The sequence below is a fragment of the Salvelinus alpinus genome, chromosome 3 (genome assembly GCF_045679555.1).
Source record: "Salvelinus alpinus chromosome 3, SLU_Salpinus.1, whole genome shotgun sequence".
Taxonomy (NCBI): Eukaryota; Metazoa; Chordata; class Actinopteri; order Salmoniformes; family Salmonidae; genus Salvelinus; species Salvelinus alpinus.
Genome location: NC_092088.1, coordinates 22,412,882 through 22,432,079, shown reverse-complemented (window position 1 = coordinate 22,432,079; position 19,198 = coordinate 22,412,882). Strand labels below are relative to the sequence as shown.

Sequence of the window (19,198 nt, the reverse complement as noted above, 5' to 3'; positions counted from 1 at the left end):
CTCACCTATAGACCCGGGTCGAAGAATCTCAAACCGGATGCCTTGTCACGAGTCTACTCTCCTGCCATTCGAGAAGATACTGACATGACTGTTCTTCCTGCCGCTAAGATCGTGGCTCCGATCTCGTGGCAAGTGGAGGATACCGTGAAACAAGCTCAAGCCATCGAACCGGGCCCTGGAGGAGGTCCTGCTAATCGGTTGTTTGTTCCCAAGGCAGCAAGGTCCCAAGTCCTTCTGTGGGGGCACTCCTCTCGCCTCACCTGTCACCCGGGCGTAGGTCGCACCTTGGAGTTCATCCAGCGTAAGTTCTGGTGGCCCACCATAAAAGAAGACGTTGCCACTTTCGTCAAGGCCTGTTCCGTGTGCTGCCAGGGCAAATCTTCTCACCTCCGCCCTCAAGGACTCCTTCACCCTTTATCTATTCCCCACCGACCCTGGTCCCATATCTCGCTGGACTTTATTACTGGCCTTCCTCCGTCCCATGGTAATACTACGATCCTAGTCATCATCGACAGGTTTTCTAAGGCGGCCAGGTTTGTTCCCTTGACCAAATTACCTTCTGCCAAGGAAACAGCTGAGTTGGTGATTAACCATGTGTTCCGAGTCTTTGGCATCCCGCAAGATATGGTTTCCGACAGAGGTCCCCAGTTCGCCTCAAGGTTTTGGAAGGCCTTCTGCCAACTCATAGGGGCCACGGCCAGTTTATCTTCAGGGTACCATCCGGAGTCCAACGGCCAAACTGAGAGGATGAATCAGGAGCTGGAAACCACCCTCAGATGTATGGTTTCCAACAACCCATCCACATGGTCATCCTTCATTGTTTGGGCTGAGTACGCGCACAACACCTTGTGCTCCTCCTCCACTGGTATATCCCCGCACGAGTGTCAGTTTGGCTATGCTCCTCTATTGTTCCCGGACCAGGAGGCAGAAGTCAGAGTGCCTTCAGCCTCGAGGTTCATCAGACGCTGTCGGCTTACGTGGAAGAAGGCCCGTCTTAATCTTCTGCGTTCCTCACAGCAGTACCAACGACAAGCCAACAGACGTCGCCGTCCCGGTCCTACCCTGTACCCCGGCCAGAGAGTATGGCTCTCAACAAAAAACTTACCGCTACGGGTGGAGTCTCGCAAGCTGTCCCAGAGATTCATCGGACCCTTTAAGATTGCCAGGAGAGTCAATCCCGTTACTTTTCGCCTGCACTTACCCAGATCCCTTAAAATCAATCCCACATTTCACATTTCTTTATTAAAACCTGTTGTTTTTTCTCCCCTTATTCCGGCAGGCAGACCTCCCCCTCCGCCCCGTGTCATCGGAGGCCAGTCGGCTTATACCGTCCACCGGATACTGGACTCCCGCCGGGTGCAGCGGTCCTGGCAGTATCTGGTGGACTGGGAAGGCTACGGTCCCGAGGAGCGCTCCTGGGTTCCTGCCAAGGACATACTGGACCCTGACCTCATTCGTCAGTTCAGGGCCCTCCACCCTGAGAAGGCTGGTAGGAACGTCAGGAGCCGTTCCTAGGAGGGGGATTCTGTCAGGTTTTGGCCAGGACTGTTCTGGTTTTTTGTCACTAGATGTCCCCATTGCACCTTTTTTGTACCTTTTGTTTTTCCCTTGCTCTAATTATTGTTTGCACCTGTATGTCGTTCCCTTGTTAGTATTTAATCCCTGTGTGTTCCTCAGTTCCTTGCTCAGTGTTTGTATGTTAGCACCCAGCCCCAGCCCAAGCCTTGTTGTGAACATATATTTTTCTCTTGTTGGATTTTCCAGAGGTTCTCTGGTTTTGTTCTTTTGTATTTTGTATTAGTCTTTTGAGGTTTGTTTTTGCCTTGCTGTTTTTACCACTTTGTGGATTTTCTTTGTATTTTGGAAGATATCTATTTTTTATTAAACCACCATCTCTAGTACTGCTGTGTCTGCCTCATCTTCTGGGTTCTGCCGATTTAGTGACTGTTTCTCGCACCGGGTCCTGACAGAAATGTTATATAACTGCCAAAATAACGGAAACCCTTAAGTAAATGAGATATATAAAGTATATTGAAAGCAGGTGCTTACACACAGGTGTGGTTCCTGAGTTAATTAAGCAATTAACATCCAATTATGCGTAGGGTTATGTATAAAAATGCTGGGAAGGACATTATTTTGGATACCATGGCTATGCTCCCATAGGATGACAAGGCTCCCATCCACAGGGCGCTAGTTGTCACTGAATGCTTTGATGAGCATGAAAACAATGTAAACCATATGCCATGGCCGTCTCAGTCACCAGATCAACCCAACTGAACACTTATGGGAGATTCTGTAGCGGTGCCTGAAACTGTGTTTTCCAACATCATAAAAAAACACAAAATTATGGAATTTCTCATGGAAGAATGGCATTTCTATTCCTCCAATAGAGTTCCGGCTTTGGCTAAGAGTTCCCTTCTGTGAAGGGTGGAGACTTTGCAAACCTGAACTCCCAATTTCTAATACCTATTGACCTAGAACTTAATCACGCTGCTGACCAAATTAGGCACTATTTTAGTTTTGGCTTAACCGAGATTAGACTACTCTAAGGAGTGACTACAATCCACACTTTCATTTTGGTAGAAAAGTCACAGCCAAGGAACGCTTATGTTAGCATTTTTCAGACTATTTTACTCAGCATAGAGTTTGTCTGAAGTTACACATCACACTACAACAGTGTGACTGTTTTGGAATACAATTTTCAATATACTTTCTTAAACATCCTCTGTATTGTGTGCTTATTGTCGCCCATGATGAAATTGGGGAGGGGATTGTGGATCTGTCTCCGTCCGTTAGTATGTTAGTACGTTTGTAAGGACAGATGCCGGGGACGAGAAGCGGGTACATGGAGTTAACATTTAATGAATAACGGACATGAAACAGAACAGGAACAGAATACGGACAGCGTCTGGACAGGGGAAACGACAACAATGCTGATACAAGGAACACACAGGGCAGCAGACATAAATAGGGCAGGCAATCAACAAATTAAAGGAGTCCAGGTGAGTCCAATGACGCGCTGCTGCGCGTGATGGTGACCGGTGATGAAGCGCAGGTGCGTGTAACGATGGTGACAGGTGTGCGTAATGCAGGCAGTCTGGCGCCCTCGAGCACCAGAGAGGGAGAGCAGGCGTGACAACGTTAGTTCGTTTGTACCTTAGTCACACGCGATATCTCAGACAGCACAGGCCCAATTTTGACGAAACTTGGGTGAATGACATGTCTTACTATAGAGTTCCGGCATTTACAAAATTATATAACAAGAGTTTGAAAATGTACACTTACCCCGTGTGACCTAAAGTCACACTCCTGACAAGTTTACAAATTTACCTCAGGGACGCCATGATGAATTTTGATCGATCTGCACGAAACTTGATATGTGGCATCTATGACAAAGGTCTCAACACAATATTTTCCAGACTTGTACCTAAAACAACAGAGCCGTTATTGACCAATAAACATTCACAGGGCGTGGTCTGGCACATACAGTGAACACAGTATTCAGACCCTTTGACTTATTTCACATTTTGTTACAGCCTTATTCTAAAAATGATTTAAAAGTTGTTTCCCTCATCAATCTACACACAATAACCCATAATAACAAAGCAAAAACAGGGGGGGAAAAAGGGGGAAAAAAGACTGAAATATTACATTTACATAAGTATTCAGACCCTTTACTGAGTGCTTTGTTGAAACACCTTTGGCAGTGAGTACAGACTCAAATCTTCTTGGGTAAGAAGATACAAGCTTGGCACACCTGTATTTGGGTAGTTTATCCCATTCTTCTCTGCAGATCCTCTCAAGCTCTGTCAGGTTGGATGGGGAGCGTCACTGCACAGCTATCTCTCCAGAGACGTTCAATCGGGTTCAAGTCCAGGCTCTGGCTGGGCCACTCAAGGATTTTCAGAGACATGTACCAAAGCCACTCCTGCATTGTCTTGGCTGTGTAATTAGGGTCGTTTTCCTGTTGGAAGGTGAACCTTCGCCCAAGTCTGAGGTCCTGAGCACTCTGCAGCAGGTTTTCATCAAGGATCTCTCTGTACTTTGCTCCGTTCATCTTTCCCTTGATCCAGACTAATCTCCCAGTCCCTGCCTCTGAAAAACATCTCAAAAGCATGATTCTGCCACCACCGTGCTTCACCGTAGGGATGGTGCCAGGTTTCCTCCAGACGTGACGCTTGGCATTCAGGCCAAAGAGTTCAATCTTCGTTTCATCAGACCAGAGAATCTTGTTTCTCATGGTCTGAGAGTACTTTAGGTACCTTTTGGCAAACTCCAAGTGGGCTGTCATGTGCCCTTTACTGAGGAGTGGCTTCCATCTGGCCACTCTACCATCAAGGCCTGATTGGTTGAGTGCTGCAGAGATGGTTGTCCTTTTGGAAGGTTCTCCCATCTCCACAGAGGAACTCTGGAGGTCTGTCAGAGTGACCATCTGGTTCTTGGTCACCTCCCTGACCAAGGCCCTTCTCCCCCGATTGCTCAGTTTGGCCAGGCAGCCAGCTCTAGGAAGAGTCTTGGTGGTTCAAAACTTCTTCCATTTAAGAATGATGGAGGCTACTGTGTTCTTTGGGACCTTCAATGCTGCAGACATTTTTTGGTACCCTTCTCCAGATCTGTGCATCGACACAAACCTGTCTAGGAGCTCCACGGACAATTAATTCGCCTTCATGGCTTGGATTTTGCTCTGACATGCACCTGTCAACTGTGGAACCTTCTGTGGGGCGGCAGGTAGCCTAGTGGTTAGAGTGTTGGGCAAGTAACCAAAAGGTTGCTAGTTTGAATCCCTGAGCTGACAAGGTAAAAATCTGTCATTCTGTCCCTGAACAAGGCAGTTAATCCAATGTTCCTAGGCTGTCATTGTAACTAAGAATTTGTTCTTAACTGACTTGCCTAGTGAAATAATGGATAAAAAAATAAAATAATTGACAGGTGTGTGCCTTTCCAAATAATTTCCAATCAATTGAATTTACCACAGATGGACTCCAACAAGTTGTAGAAATATCTCAAGGATGATCAATGGAAACAGGATGCACCTGAGCTCAATTTCAAGTCTCATAGAAAAGGGTCTGAGTACTTATGTAAATAAGGTATTTCCATTTTTATAAAATCTGTTTTCACTTTCTCATTATAGGGTATTTTGTGTAGATGAGGATTTTTGTTTTGAACCAATTTTATAATAAGGTTGTAACATAACAAAATGTGGAAAAAGGGAAGGGGTCTGAATACTTTCCGAATGCACTGTAAATGCATATAAATCAGTATAGGATATTCGTATTGTAACAAAATGTGGTACACATGTTGCAAACACTGTCGAAACTCAACATATGCAAGAACATCCACATCGACCTCACGGTGGCACTATAACAGGCACATGTTTTATCACTTGATCTGTTTGACCCAGAGTGATGAAATTTGGCACACATGCTCAGGGATATGAGTCACACGATATCTCAGACACCACTGGCCCGATTCTGATGAAACGTGGGTAAATGATGCGTCTTGCCATAGAAATCCGGAATTTACAAAATTACACAAATTTGCCCAAGGCGGGCGTTGCATCATTTGTGGGGGATGACATGTTAACTGTTGCCTTGTTGTTTAACCATTGATATGTTCTCGTGGCCATTTTGAGACCTTAAGGAGCATCAGGTACTGCTGGAATGTCTACCAATGTCATGTCCATCTTTTTGTGAGCAATTACACTGGTCAGTCAAAACATTTATAAAGCATTTATAAAGTATAAATAGCTCACACTTTAGATGAGTCTGCACAAAAATACTTAACTAATGATTAGTAAATGGTTTAAAATGACTTATATTAAACATCTTATGAATGATCTTATGAATCATTGTTAAATACTTTAAAAGTTGTTTACAAATGTGTGAATAACTAGGTTACTAACATTTATTAACGAGGGAGTAATGATTAACAAGTGATGAATAAACTATTTAGTAATCCATTATAAATGCTTTATAACGTGGAGTTATTATAACGTGCTACCAAGGAACTTGTTTCTAGAAAGTTATGGTCACAACGACTTGGTAAAAACACTGATTCTCCCCTTGACATCGTAAGCTAGGACTGAGGTCGACACTTGAATATGATGCATTGCAGCTGTAAATATTCGTGCCATAACAACAGCTCAGACTCGTTTTCTCTTTTTATGCAAATGATTGTTCCATCATTGTCTGCGCTGTCATAATACATTTTAAGACTTGAAGGATAAACTTCAAGTCTAATAAATCTTTCAGTGGAACTGGCTCATTGTCATGCACTGCTCAGCTCGGGGCCCCAAGGGCCTCTAAGGGCCCATATGGCTCAGGTGGCAACCCTCTATTGTCTCCCTCAAAGCTTCAGAGATTTACAAACCCAACTTCTTCTCCTTCCCCTACCACCCCACCACCCTGGCAACCCCCTTGCAGCTACCTAGCTCCAGTGTACCCTACAGTGTACACGCCAGATTGGAATGTGTATAAAGCCCATTTGACAATTACAACAAAACACATCAACAAAAGGAATGGGCCCAGCCCAATTGAGTGGTCTCCACTCCGCAGACAATGCTACTGGCTCACCTCAATGCTTCACCCTGCCCTCCATCTCGGCTCAACCCTTGGCCCCCTGCGGACTCCGGAATGCTCAGGGACACTGAGGGGATAGCGACCTTTCCCCCAACCAGTGTCCCACCTTAGATTTCTCGGGAAGATTATCAGTTGGAATAGGGGGAGTGTCCCAAGCTGCTATCCGTAGCTCCCTTCCAACCCCGTTTGAAAAGATTCCAGTGAGACGTCAAGACAGAAAGACCAGATGCTTGGTTTGAGGGAGGCTCGTCTAGAATTTCATGCCGGATTGCAAAAACTTTGTAGGGTTTTAACTTCTCATTGGTCTAGCTATTATTCAAACGTAAAAACCAGACGACGTGACAGCAGTTTCATATTACTGGGGGTTACGTCTCAAAAACTCAACACAGATTGAGGCCTATACAGGAAGTCTGTACTACACATCAACTCCAGACCGTCAGCAAACATGTCATATGTGATTGATGACTTTATTAGTTGTGCTTCGGGACTCCCCTCTCTTCCAGTTGATTTCCATGAGATGTTATTTGAGTGACGCCCAGAACCAGTATGCCACTCACCTGTGTCTGTCCCAGTGGCATTGGACCATAGCTCTACCCAGGGAGTGCCATCAGGTGTGTTGATCATGATTAAGTGCCAGCCAGACACGCTACCAATCCCTAACATCTGTATGGGTGGTAACAGTGGCCCACCAGCTGGTGACATCACCAATTAAGAAGATGAACAATATTTTATTGGCCCACAGAGTGACAGTGAGCTAGGGAGCATCAACTGTTGGTATGACAAAGACCGACACCAATAGAAATAAGGTCTGAGCATGTGAAAACATATTTACACAAACATATTAATTAATAGGTGTTTGGCTGTGTTAATCGTTTTGGCAAATTGCTAATCGTTTGTTCAATAAAAACAACTGAATTTGGAGAGCAGTACATCATTTTCTATTGGCAAAGGCGAGTCCATTTTAATGCGCTAATAATATTGCATTTCACATTTATATGCTCATACATATGCTCAGCTTCTACCTTCCAAGCCATAAGACTGCTGAACAATTAATCAAATGGCCACCCGGACTATTTGCATTGATCCCCCTCCGCCTCTTTGATTTTACACTGCTGCTACTCGCTGTTTATTATCCATGCATAGTCACTTTACCCCTACCTACATGTACAAATTAGCTTGACTAACCTGTCCCTTGCCCTGGTTTTATTGTGTAACTTTAGTATTTAATTTTTTTATTTCGTTTATTTAGTAAATATTTTCTTAGCATTTCACGGTAAGGTCTACACCTGCTGCATTCGGTGCGTGTGACAAATACAATTTGATTTGATTTGAAATCCTTTCTTGAATACTGTTGCCAAGACATTTCTTCTACTGTATTGATAGAAGATGTGATTATGAATGGTACGTGTTTTGATGGGTTTTGTTAATATCCAATAAAATCATTAGTATATTATAAATATGAACACATTCCTCTTAGGAGAACATAAGACACGAACATGAGACACACCGTCTTTGCAAACGAAAGTCTCTGTGCTACAAACAAGTGGAGCAGTCCACCATAATGTAGGTAATATAATATTTAGCAGACGCTTGTATCAAAAGCAACTTGTAGTCATTCATTTGACAGGTCCCGGGAATCGAACCCATTATCTTGGTGTTACAAGCGCCATGCTCTACCAACTGATCCACAAATGCCTACAGGTGCAGAACACAACATATTCTAAGAATTACACTTACCATTGTAACCATCGTAACGTCTAAAAACCACGTCACAAAGGGAAAAACAAAAAAGAACAACCAAAGTGACAACAAAGAATGCCAGCCGTGCGCACAAACACGCAGGAAATGAAGCAGTCTGCATGTGCAGCGTTTGGGTGTAACTCCAACAGACCAGACCGAAACCAAACGAAAAACTTAACATTTCCGCAATTAAGGGTTTTCAATGGCAGAAAGTTTCAAATTCCAAGCCAAAGATAAAAGAGGAATATGTGGAAAACACACTCCTGATAACCAGGGTGAACAACCATTATTCTAAAATGTTACCAGATGCTTCAATAGCACGGTCACTGAGAGAGGTTATCGTATCTTTGCACTTTATTTTCAGCTTATCTACCCCATGCTCCATTGCCTTCAATGGCCAAGTAAATCAATATTAAACCCAACTGATTTTGGCTTTATTATCTCATACTTTTAATATTTGAATTAAAATTCCAACTATTTTGGATACTATGCATTTTGCTGGTGGGGGAATCCTAGACTCTCATTTAACCTTGTGTTGCTCTAGTTCAATATTTGAGAAGAGTAATCTCCGATCCCAGTTCACTCTATTTCCATTGTAAACAGACTGGCAATGTGGCCGAGGCTCTCTATCTGCCTAGAGGAGAAACTACTGTACCTCCCTTTGTTTACATGCCTAACAAATGGATGCTCAACATGACAATCACACTGTATTGCTCAAGACTTTGCAAGAGGGTCTTTCTTCCGCGCCGTCGCTTTATTTGCAAATGCATACAGCAAACTGACAGTGGTGAAAAGGTTTAAACAACTCAAGTAAAGACAGGGTAATGACCATCTATGTTCTTCCCGTGGGAGAAGCTGGTCACTCACAGTTGAATGGGGGCCACATGTGACTGACCTATCTGGGGATCTTGTTTGTATCAAGCTGAGTGACAGTTGGGTGGGGGCCCGGGGCAGGGGAATAACAGAGTAATAACAGGGTAATAACTGGCCTAAAGCCCCCGGTCCTTCACCCCTCCATCACTCAAAACTCCCCAAATCACACCAAGGCATCCAGAGGCCCCATGTCTTAATCCATCAGGAAAGAGGACTAATGAATGAACAAGGGATGGGTTTGAATAAAAAGTAATTTTTCAATCGACCAAGCTTGAGAGGGGGATAGTGATAGATTTTTCTCTTCTACCTCCCGGTGCATAATCTAAAAGTGAATTTAGAAGATTTGACCAATGTCGATATTAAACGCTCAAAACAATAGGATTCCTGTAGTTTTAGCTGTCAGTTACCAGTCAATGCCACAATCCCGTGTAAAAACACTTGAATTATTCATGTGGACAAGAAAGACTTTGCCGGGGTATTTAGTTGCTTGTCCACTGGAGAGCCGGGCTCGTGAACCACTACTGTAATACTTAACTAAGTATTTAAACAGGCCATACAGTGTCTCTCCTTACACATGACCTACAGCTGTACATAGACAACATGACACTGTGGACAGGGATCTGGATTTAAAGGTGTATGGAGAGGGGCATTTTCCTGTGGTGTGGTAGCTATGTTTATATCAGTGGAGGCTGGTGGGATAAGATATAGGAGGACGGGCTCATTGTAATGGATGGAATGGTACGGGGCGGCAGGTAGCCTAGTGGTTAGAGTGTTGTGCCAGTAACCGAAAGGTTGCTAGAATCCCAGAGCTGACAAGGTAAAAATCTGTAAAAATCTGTTGTTCTGCCCCTGAACAAGGCAGTGAACCCACTGTTCCTAGGCTCTCATTGTAAATAAGAATTTGTTCTTAACTGACTTGCCTAGTTAAATAAAAAAAGTACCAAATACAGCCTTTAAAATGAGCCTGTCCTCCTATAGCTCCTCCACCAGCCTCCTCTGGTTAATATGCATACAATGGTTAGAGAATAACTCAGCACATCCTTTGATTAAATATTAAGAAAACATTGTTAATGCATAGTATGTTTTTCCAGTGTCTCTTTAAAATAAGTAAACGAAACTGCATCATGAGAAACATATTTATGGAATGTTTTGGGAGGTGGCAGGATCCAAGCCACTGTGACCACCCTCATAAAGACATGATTTATTATGAACAAGAGTGTCAAAATCATTTTGGCAGAACTGCAAATCTCCAGTTTTTATGTTGCATATTGGGAAAACAAAAACCCTGACCAAAAGGGATGACAAGATTGAATGCAGCTGCATTTTTTATGACCTGCCTCGTTGCATTTATATTTCTATTTAGGTCATAAAGCAGACACTCTTATCCTGAGCGACTTACAGTCTGTGCATTCATCTGTTGCCTAAACAGCATCAATTCCTTGCTTTAATGTGATGGTCTATTGTCTATTTTCTCCAAAGCTAGTTATTCTTGAAGATGTAGGGACTAGGAAGGAAGATGTAGGATGGTTGCTGCTCTGCTACAGATGTAGGATCTTAATTTGAGGCAGTTTTCTACAGCAGGAAAAAAATTCTGCAGCAACAGGAAATGTGAATTGCTATGTGGATTATAGTTAATGGACATTTTTGTATGGGTTGATAGATTTTTCAAAGTGATTACAAACTTCGGAAGACTTTTTAAACCTCAAATACACTACAAGTTAAAGTTTTCCTGCAACAGGGTGATCAAAATTAAGATCCTACATCTGTAGGTAGGGAGGGAGGAAACCCATTCCATCAGGTCAGTGTTAGCTGCTAGCTAGGCGGGTGGGCTCGAGGTGTCTGACGATTACCAGAAGCCTGCCTGACAGAAGCCGTGGCTTCTCTACTGACACACACGTGTCACCAACAACACAAGATAGGAGAGAGCACACAGGAGGCATACAAAAAGAACAAGCATTAGACAGATCTGGTTTGAGTAATAGTTTGAAAAATAAATGGAAAAAGAGCACATTATCTAAGGGGTTCCAGAAATATGAGAAATTTCAAAGAGGAAGAAAATGACTAATATAGATCTACGCAGAAACTAAAGTTAAATCAGCAAGATGTACTTTAACAGCCAGAAAAGGGCCATCAATACAATGCAAATGAAGGATGGACAACCAAGCACCATAGATTCTCCAGTGTCCTGATTGGTCCAGTGAGTGGGAGATCTCTAATTGTCCCGATCAAATGTCCATAGCACCGCTAACACTCTAAGACTAAACAGAGCCGTGCATACGTTCAATGCAGACCCCATTCGTTAATCCTCAAGTGGCTTCCTACTCCAATCAAACCTCTGTAAATCAGGCAAACATGGCCGCCACCACCTCGCTGCTTTATTTCAAACCCCTCCACCGTCTCTGACCACAAATAGGCCCAAATACTTACTGCTTCCTTAAGCGCTCTAAATAAATTCACTGATACTCCCCAGCAATGGACATTTGTTTGTTTATCTCCTTGTCTTCCTGTGCAGCCACATCTACATGTGATCTGCAGAGATTTCAATTCATTTTGAAGAAAATGTTTGATATCAGCGTTTGGACGTTTCGTTTTGGATTTTGGGACGTTTATGAAAATCGTCAGAGCTCACCCTCGTTCTCCCATAAGCCATAGGCCATGTTTCAAATTTCAGACAATGACTGAAAATGAATTTCAATTCACCTGTTTCAGTGTTTTCTGGGTTAGAACACATTCCCAAAGGTAATTTCTTTTGTCAGCAAACTGATAAAATTGATAGCAGAAGTGCACAATAATACAAACTTCTCTCCCAAGAGCCACCCCAGATAGTGAGTCGAGTCCACATGAAGTAAGTGGAAGACAGTGGAGGTGACAGGGGAGACTTTCTCTCTTTGGTAGCATGTGGTAACAATCCGAGGGAAAGAAGCGAGAGGGTCTGCCTGGCCAGTGGTAATTAGAATACAGTCGTCATGTTCATGTTTCTTTTAATAGCTCCACATTGCCCTGTTTGGACTAAAAATAAACAGGCAATTAGGGGGCGGCGAGGAAGCCTGTGATTTTAGGGGTCCAACCTTTGACCTTTGGGTAAGAGCCCCCATAGAGGTGTCCGTGTGGACCACCTGCCCCCAACTAGGACCCAGTCGCAGGGGAATGGATCCATGTTGTGTTTACGCTAGGGGTCAAGGCATAGTAAGGAAAGCTATCGCAAGTTTCTATTCATATCTAAAGATCGAAACGTCCCACTGGGCACAGACGTCAGTTCAATGTCTAGTTTTGATTTACATTTGGTTGAGTTGTCAACTAACATGAAATGAAAAAAAAATGTCCCCTGTCATTTGATTAAGGTTAAAAGTTGGGTGAAAAAAATAAAAATCCCTCACGTTTATGACTTTTTTCAAATCCAATCAGTTTCCCACGTTGATTCAACGTCATCACATAGATGTTTTGGGTTGAAATGACATGGAAACAACGTTGATTTAACAATTTTTTGCCCAGTGGGGGTAGTATACTTGGAAATAATTTACCTCAAGGTGCATTGCTGGAACCTTCAGAGTTTGCAGGAGGCCTTTGCAGTTGGCTGGGAAGGAACATAGGTGCCTTGGTGGTTTGCCATGAAATATCATCTTCCAAATAAGAAATGTGTTTCCTGAACTTTTTGGTGCGTCTCCAACAGCATATCAAGTTGTATGAAAAACACGGTAGGAAAATCAGACATTTTTCATATAGTAAGGTTGCATTAGGAACCGAAAACCTTCAAGTTATAACTCTGAGACATTCAATTCCCCAATTCCCAGCCCCACCCCAAAAAGCGTACTTTTGCTAAATTACCCTCCTTGTCTGGCTGGAATTTGCAGCCAAATTCATCTTGAATCTATTCCACTGAGCTGGCCAGTGGTCCGGCACAGATGTTCAAATAAGCCCAAGAACAACAAGGAGATCCTTTCACACCTGGCAACTCTCAATACAGAACGTGGCACCAAAAAACGTGCAAGGTTGTCCTAGATTGACCTCTCACCTCTGGGGATGTCAATGTATCCGTCCACCAATCATGGGACTCAACGCTGCCCTTGGATTTGCCTGGCCCAGACACAAAGACAAATGATTCTATCAGATGAAATGTTATTTAATGGCAGGGACCAAATGTGGGCCTTGCTGGAAAGAAAGCCATATGTGCATTTTTCTGATCATTATGAGATTAATTTTTAGCCAATCTTTGAATGGAGGGTTAAGCTCCGGCGAAGCAGGGCCAACATGAGGAAATAGTGTTGTTTGTTGGTCCAGGAACCAAATGTTATATTTCATATTGTCAGTGTTGCCTGACCACAAACTCAATGGAGTCAGAGCATGTAACAGAATTGTTCATTTACAACGTGAATTCCCCCGTAACCTAGAAAGACAATAAATTATATAATGTCATGTGGCACATGAAGCGGATTATGAGCAATATGTTCTGACCTCAGGCCTCCAGAAGAACTAGCAAGAGCAAAACCACATATCCAAAATGCATAGCTATTTTCAACTCGGAGAGCTTGGCGCAAGCCACAGCAAAGGCCGTTGGAGCCCTCATCCAACCCAACACAAAGAGGTTTTCATGTAGCTGAGGCTAGCTGAGGCTTCAAAGGAGCACCAAGGTCAAGTTCTGTATTTATAGTTCTGGATGAACTAAATCTAGTAGACACCTTCTTGCCAGACTGGTATTGTTAGGACTATGCACTCAGCAAGTAGAGATAATTGTGTGTCTTAATTACAAAAAGCTCAGGTACCCGTCTCACCCCCCCACACACACACACCCAAACACACACCCCCACCCGGAGACACACACACACCCACACACCCACCACCGATCTTACCTATGATCACCCAGGCATAGCCCAATTATTCGGGGAAGGGGCTGAGGGTTACAGGAGGTTACAGGGGGAACCTGCATCCTGGGCATGGGGTGACATGTTCACTCACTCGCCCCCGTGTGTGGACCCTGTCCATTGACTCTCTGAAGACTAGCAGACCCCCATGCCACTTATTAAACGTTTGTTCTTCCTGGCATGCCCCAATTGAGGATAATTGTCTCTTTTAGATCCTAGGGCTCTGTGATCTCCCATCCATTGAGCCTGAAGGAGGCAACAAGTCTGTTTGTGGAGCAGGGTTGGATAGTGTTAGATTAATAAAGACACAAAGAGTACAGATTAAAAGCTGTCAATTTAGACTTGATTTAGTAATGTCAATATGTTGATCTAATGTCAGAGGTCAAGGTTAAACTAGAGAGTTTAGAGTTGGGAGTTTCATTATGTAGTCTCAGTCACTGACTGACAGTGCAACATCTGACAGTCCAACATCAGCGGGTTCAACAGAGTTCAGCTCATTCAGATCGTAGCATATTTCACGTCATTGAAGTTCAAACGATAGTATGCTAAATATGCTCTTGTCAAACACACACACAAACACATACACACACACACACACAGTGGGAATGGCTTGTGTTAAAATTTACATCCAGCCTGGTTGACGTTAGTGAGCTAGAGACGAGAGGGTTCCCTTCCTGCATTTCCTCTCCCCATCCTCCTCCACACCTGCCACTGGACAGATAATAGACTCCCAACGAGAGTCAGTTAACCCGCCAGCTGTGGGCTGCACCACCAATCAGAGAATTAGCCAAGGTACTTTAAACCTACTGACATCAGCACACTGTAACACCCTGTAACAGAATGTAGAAGTCCCAAACAAACAGATGGATTTATGTCTGAAGTATATACTGTCAACCATGAAACCCTGCATTAGCATGGGCTCCTCCGCCTCACAAATCCACTGTATTTGGAGAGACAGGGTCAGTCCACGCATAATGTGTCAAGTGTTGACTCCTGATGCCATGCCATACTTTTTGACTCCACTAACCGATCACAGCACGCACGCACGCACACGCGCAAACACACACACACATCCCCCCAACACCCCCATACTGAATTGTCCGTGCCCGTTGGTCGGTCGTGCCTCATGTGGGGACAATGTGTTGCTGTGCTGTGGTGGAAGTCTGTAAAAGGAGGAAGTGGAGGAAGTGGAGGAAGAGCGGGAGGGAGGGCTGCTGTAGCCTGGAGGAGGCCGACTCAGACCCAGGGAGGGGAGGAGGGGGGGCGAGGAATGTTTATCCTGTCCACCGCCTTTCATCTCTTACTGTTAATCACTTCCCGCACACTGTACATGAACTGCAGCACCATGCCACAGGGGAGAGGAAGGAGGAGGGGCGGCCATCTTAGAATCTCACTATACTGCCCCCGTATGAGGACGGTAAGAGGGGAACTCAGTGGGATCACGATGACGACAGGAGGTGTGGCTGTATCTAAATAGTGCTCTGGTGGTTCTCCATCTGGGCTTGGGCTTGTTGAGAGATTTCATTCAGCTTCATTGTGATTATAGTCCACCTGTATACAATTAATGAATAATTGCATGTGTAGTATGTATATAAATCCAAAGAAGCTTTCTTTGGCTGACAAGGAGGACACTGACTTACAATAAACCAGCTTGTAGTAACTTATGAGAGCTTACAGTAATGTGCATCTACCATGCCCTATGGGACTGGTTCCCACCATAGCTGGCTTGTTGTGGCTTTATAATTGAAAAATTCTGTCAATGTTACAAAAGTCTTGTTGCCTCACAAAGGATTGGAGTTTTCAGCCGACCCCCACCAAGAATCCACACTGACACACAGACACACTGCCCCACACAGGATGTCCAAGACCAATGGCACTACCCAAATTGCCACAAGCATATGAGAGCACTTACGCAGGGTAGGAACCGCTCGGTGAGACTACCCCACACCTGGCAGATGAAATGGGGGCTAGAGCTAAGGCCTTTTGGGGTTAAATGAACAGACCATGTCCCTCACCCCCAGACACAATCCCAGTTTAGTCGCTGTTATCGCGGTGCCAGCCAAAGGCCATGGAAGAACAGAGCTGACATGACACGCTGACTTATGTTGACTCCTTGCCAGGAACAACAAAGGCAGTCCATCACCATTGCCACACCCCATACCACACAGGCTGGCGTTGGCAGTTGGCAAATGGCAAGCCTGTTGTGTGCCTGTTGGGGGGGGATGGGCGATGAGAGCTAAAGAAAACCGCTTTTGTCTCCACGTGATTAACCTGAATTGTTGTGGATGTGTTTATTTTCATGGTAACGTTTACATGGGCCTATTGGGATGGGAACTATTGAGCTGAATGTTCACAGCAATATCTGCCTCAAAACTAACCCGAGACAGACTTGGGAGTGAAACTTTGGAATGCTCTGTAAATCAATATTTGGAGATCGGTTGAAAGGGTTACAACAGGCAAAAGGTGTGTGCATGTGTGTGTGTGTGTGTGCCTCCATGCCTGCGTGTGTTTATGCATAATGTTTGTGTGTGTAACGCATGTGGCATTTGTGTGCGCATAAGTATGTGTGTCACCGCAGCGCTGTTGAAAAGGTTAACGCCTCTCCTATCAGTCAGTCAGCAATGCCCTGCAGCCTGTTCCCAGCCTGTCAGACTGACTGGGGCTGGCTGCCTGTGTGTGTATGCGGCCCTTCATACCCAGGCCCTCCTATCTCCACTCCCTAGCTCCCGCCCAGAGTCACTGGTGTGGCTCTATTCAATCATTTAGTATCTGGGAGTTTCTATCATTTCAACGTTTGAAGAACATTGTGATGACATCGATATCCATTTGGAATTCAAACTCAGGCTTCTGCTATGCAGAGGTGTGTTGTTTCACTCTGCGGACTTGAAAGGATTTTACTTATAATTGAATAGAGACTAGAGAAGTTAGATCCAACTGCAATATCTAGAGGCTACAAATAACCAACATATTAACCAACACAGAACATACATTAAACTACAGTATAAACATCACCCGACAATATGATGAAATCACATTACACAACAGTTTATCCAGAGCCTCCTCTGACTCATATACTGTGTATGTGTCTCTGTGAGTATGTGTGTGTGTACCGCGCATATGTGTGTGTGTGTGTGTCCGCATGCCTGCTCTGATGAGGTTGCGTGACTAGATAGGGAGTGTGAGTACATATTCAAAAGGTTTCTGTCCTGCCTAAGGGAAATAGCAGCAGACTGTGTGCAGGGAGCTAACCTATTTCAACAGCGGAGAACCGGTAAAAAGCCATGTAAAACAGCCCAACCTAAAGGTAGATATACAACTTGGTGGATTACAATGATGGGCAGCCCAGTTCAACACTAGAGTTTACTGGTAAGCTTTTGGGCTGCCGCGGTGTGATATTTCACACATAAATCCCATTGTGTAAAACTTTGAGTATGACAGTTCCCATGTGTGGTTAAAAATTGCCTCACCCTCTTGTCACTTACAGCAACTGATTCGCAGTGCAGTTCAATGGTTGTCAGTCAGTCAAGTTAGGCTAAACAGCATGGGAGTGCCTCACACCATCATCGTCACATCATCACTGCTGGGTTGAACCGCCATACTGGACGCTGGTGACTCATATACTGAATGTTGTCTTTAACGACCACAACAGGGTGCCATGGAGAACAGTCCTCAGTAGCCTAGGCTCCGTGCAGAGAAATGGGCCTGAGTAAGGAAAGGAGTTAATCACCTGGGAATTGGAGTCCTGGACCAAATTAGAGTCGGCCATCTTGTTTAAAGGAGAGGTGAGAAGTCAGTATAGGCTGACTTAATTCCCTGCATAGACTATTTATTTTTCTATCTGATAGAGGTCAATAAGGTGAATTAAAAGTCTCATTCCACTCAAAATCTTCCTGGATAAGGAATAGATTTAAAGTTTAAAATAGGGAGGCAGAAGGGGTATTATCAAATTGAAGGTTGGGGAGGGAAAGTGGGCGAGAAAGAGAGACCCATCTGGTTCCCAACCCAGTAGTGACAGGTGGAGGAGGGTTGGCTGTCGGTGTGGTGGGGGACAGCATGGGGAGACCAAGGGGAGTGTGCAGCCAGGGGGAACGAGTCTGGCTCCAAGCCCTGTCGGGCCACAGGGACAGTGGGGCTCACCTGTTTCACTCATGTCTGGACAGGTAGCTGCCCACCTACACACACACACAACCACACACACACACACCAGTACTCTTTCAGCTATACAGGGGCCAACGTCTCCTCACACAGAGGAACATGATGGCAGACTTAAAGGTTCCCATCTGCCGGCCTTGACTAGCTGCCAGAGGAGCTGGGAAGTGCTGGAAGAAATACAGGGAATGCATTTAGTACAGAATACAGATGTATTCACACTTCATGGTCTCTCTCTCTCTACACCCACTGTGTGGATTTGAATACTTTTACATTCATTTCAGTGTGGCGAGTGGCGACACTGTACCTTTGCCCGTGTCTGAGTATTTATTGATTTTCCAACAGATGTAGGATCTTAATTTGAGCCAGTTTGCTACAGCAGGAAAATAATCATGCAGTAACAGGAAATATTAATTATTATGTGGATTATAATTAATGGACATTTTTGTAGGGTTTGACGCATTTTTTTGTAAGGGAAAATCAAGTCTGAAATTTCACAGTGGAAATTACAAACTTCTGATACCCTTTTAAACCTCAAATACACTACAAGTTTTACATTTCCTGCATTGAAGGAATGTTCTCCTGCAACAGGGTGATCAAATTAAGATCTGTATATTAAAAAAGGGTGTCCTTCCACATAGTACATAGCAATGTGATAATGAACATAGTATATGATCAAAACAGAAATAACTTCGGTTTTGCATGATGCACATACATTGCTAGAAAGCATCCACCTGTATCTTACAGTCCTATGGAAATATTCAGCCAAAAAGGAGACTAAATTCAGCGGAGGTGTCAGAGTGTGCCGGGTGAATGGACCTGTCTTTGTGTTCCTCCGTCCACTCTGCATGCCTGCCTGGTGTGTGGACGTAGCAGTCAAGTGGTGGCCCGATGCCATGACACACACAGGACCTTTGTCTGTGGGAACCGGCCTCAGGTGTAGTTGACCCCTGACCTCTAGAGCCAGCAGGTGGAACAAAGGGCCATTAAGGAAGGAGA

General features: G+C 44.3%; 1 protein-coding gene across 6 annotated transcripts in view; it reads right to left on the bottom strand.

The window, feature by feature from the left end:
• Positions 1–19,198, bottom strand: part of LOC139570306 (uncharacterized) — a 59,399-nt gene that overhangs the window by 9,156 nt on the left and 31,045 nt on the right. The window contains exon 1 of one of the 6 annotated variants that reach the window (XR_011674048.1): positions 8,316–8,541. The exons of 3 other annotated variants lie outside the window; for them this stretch is intronic. The gene's annotated coding sequence lies outside the window, so the exon portion shown is untranslated. Of the gene's footprint in view, positions 1–8,315; positions 8,542–19,198 lie in introns of those variants that run through there. 2 more of the 6 variants (XR_011674047.1, XR_011674046.1) reach the window with 2 other exon arrangements.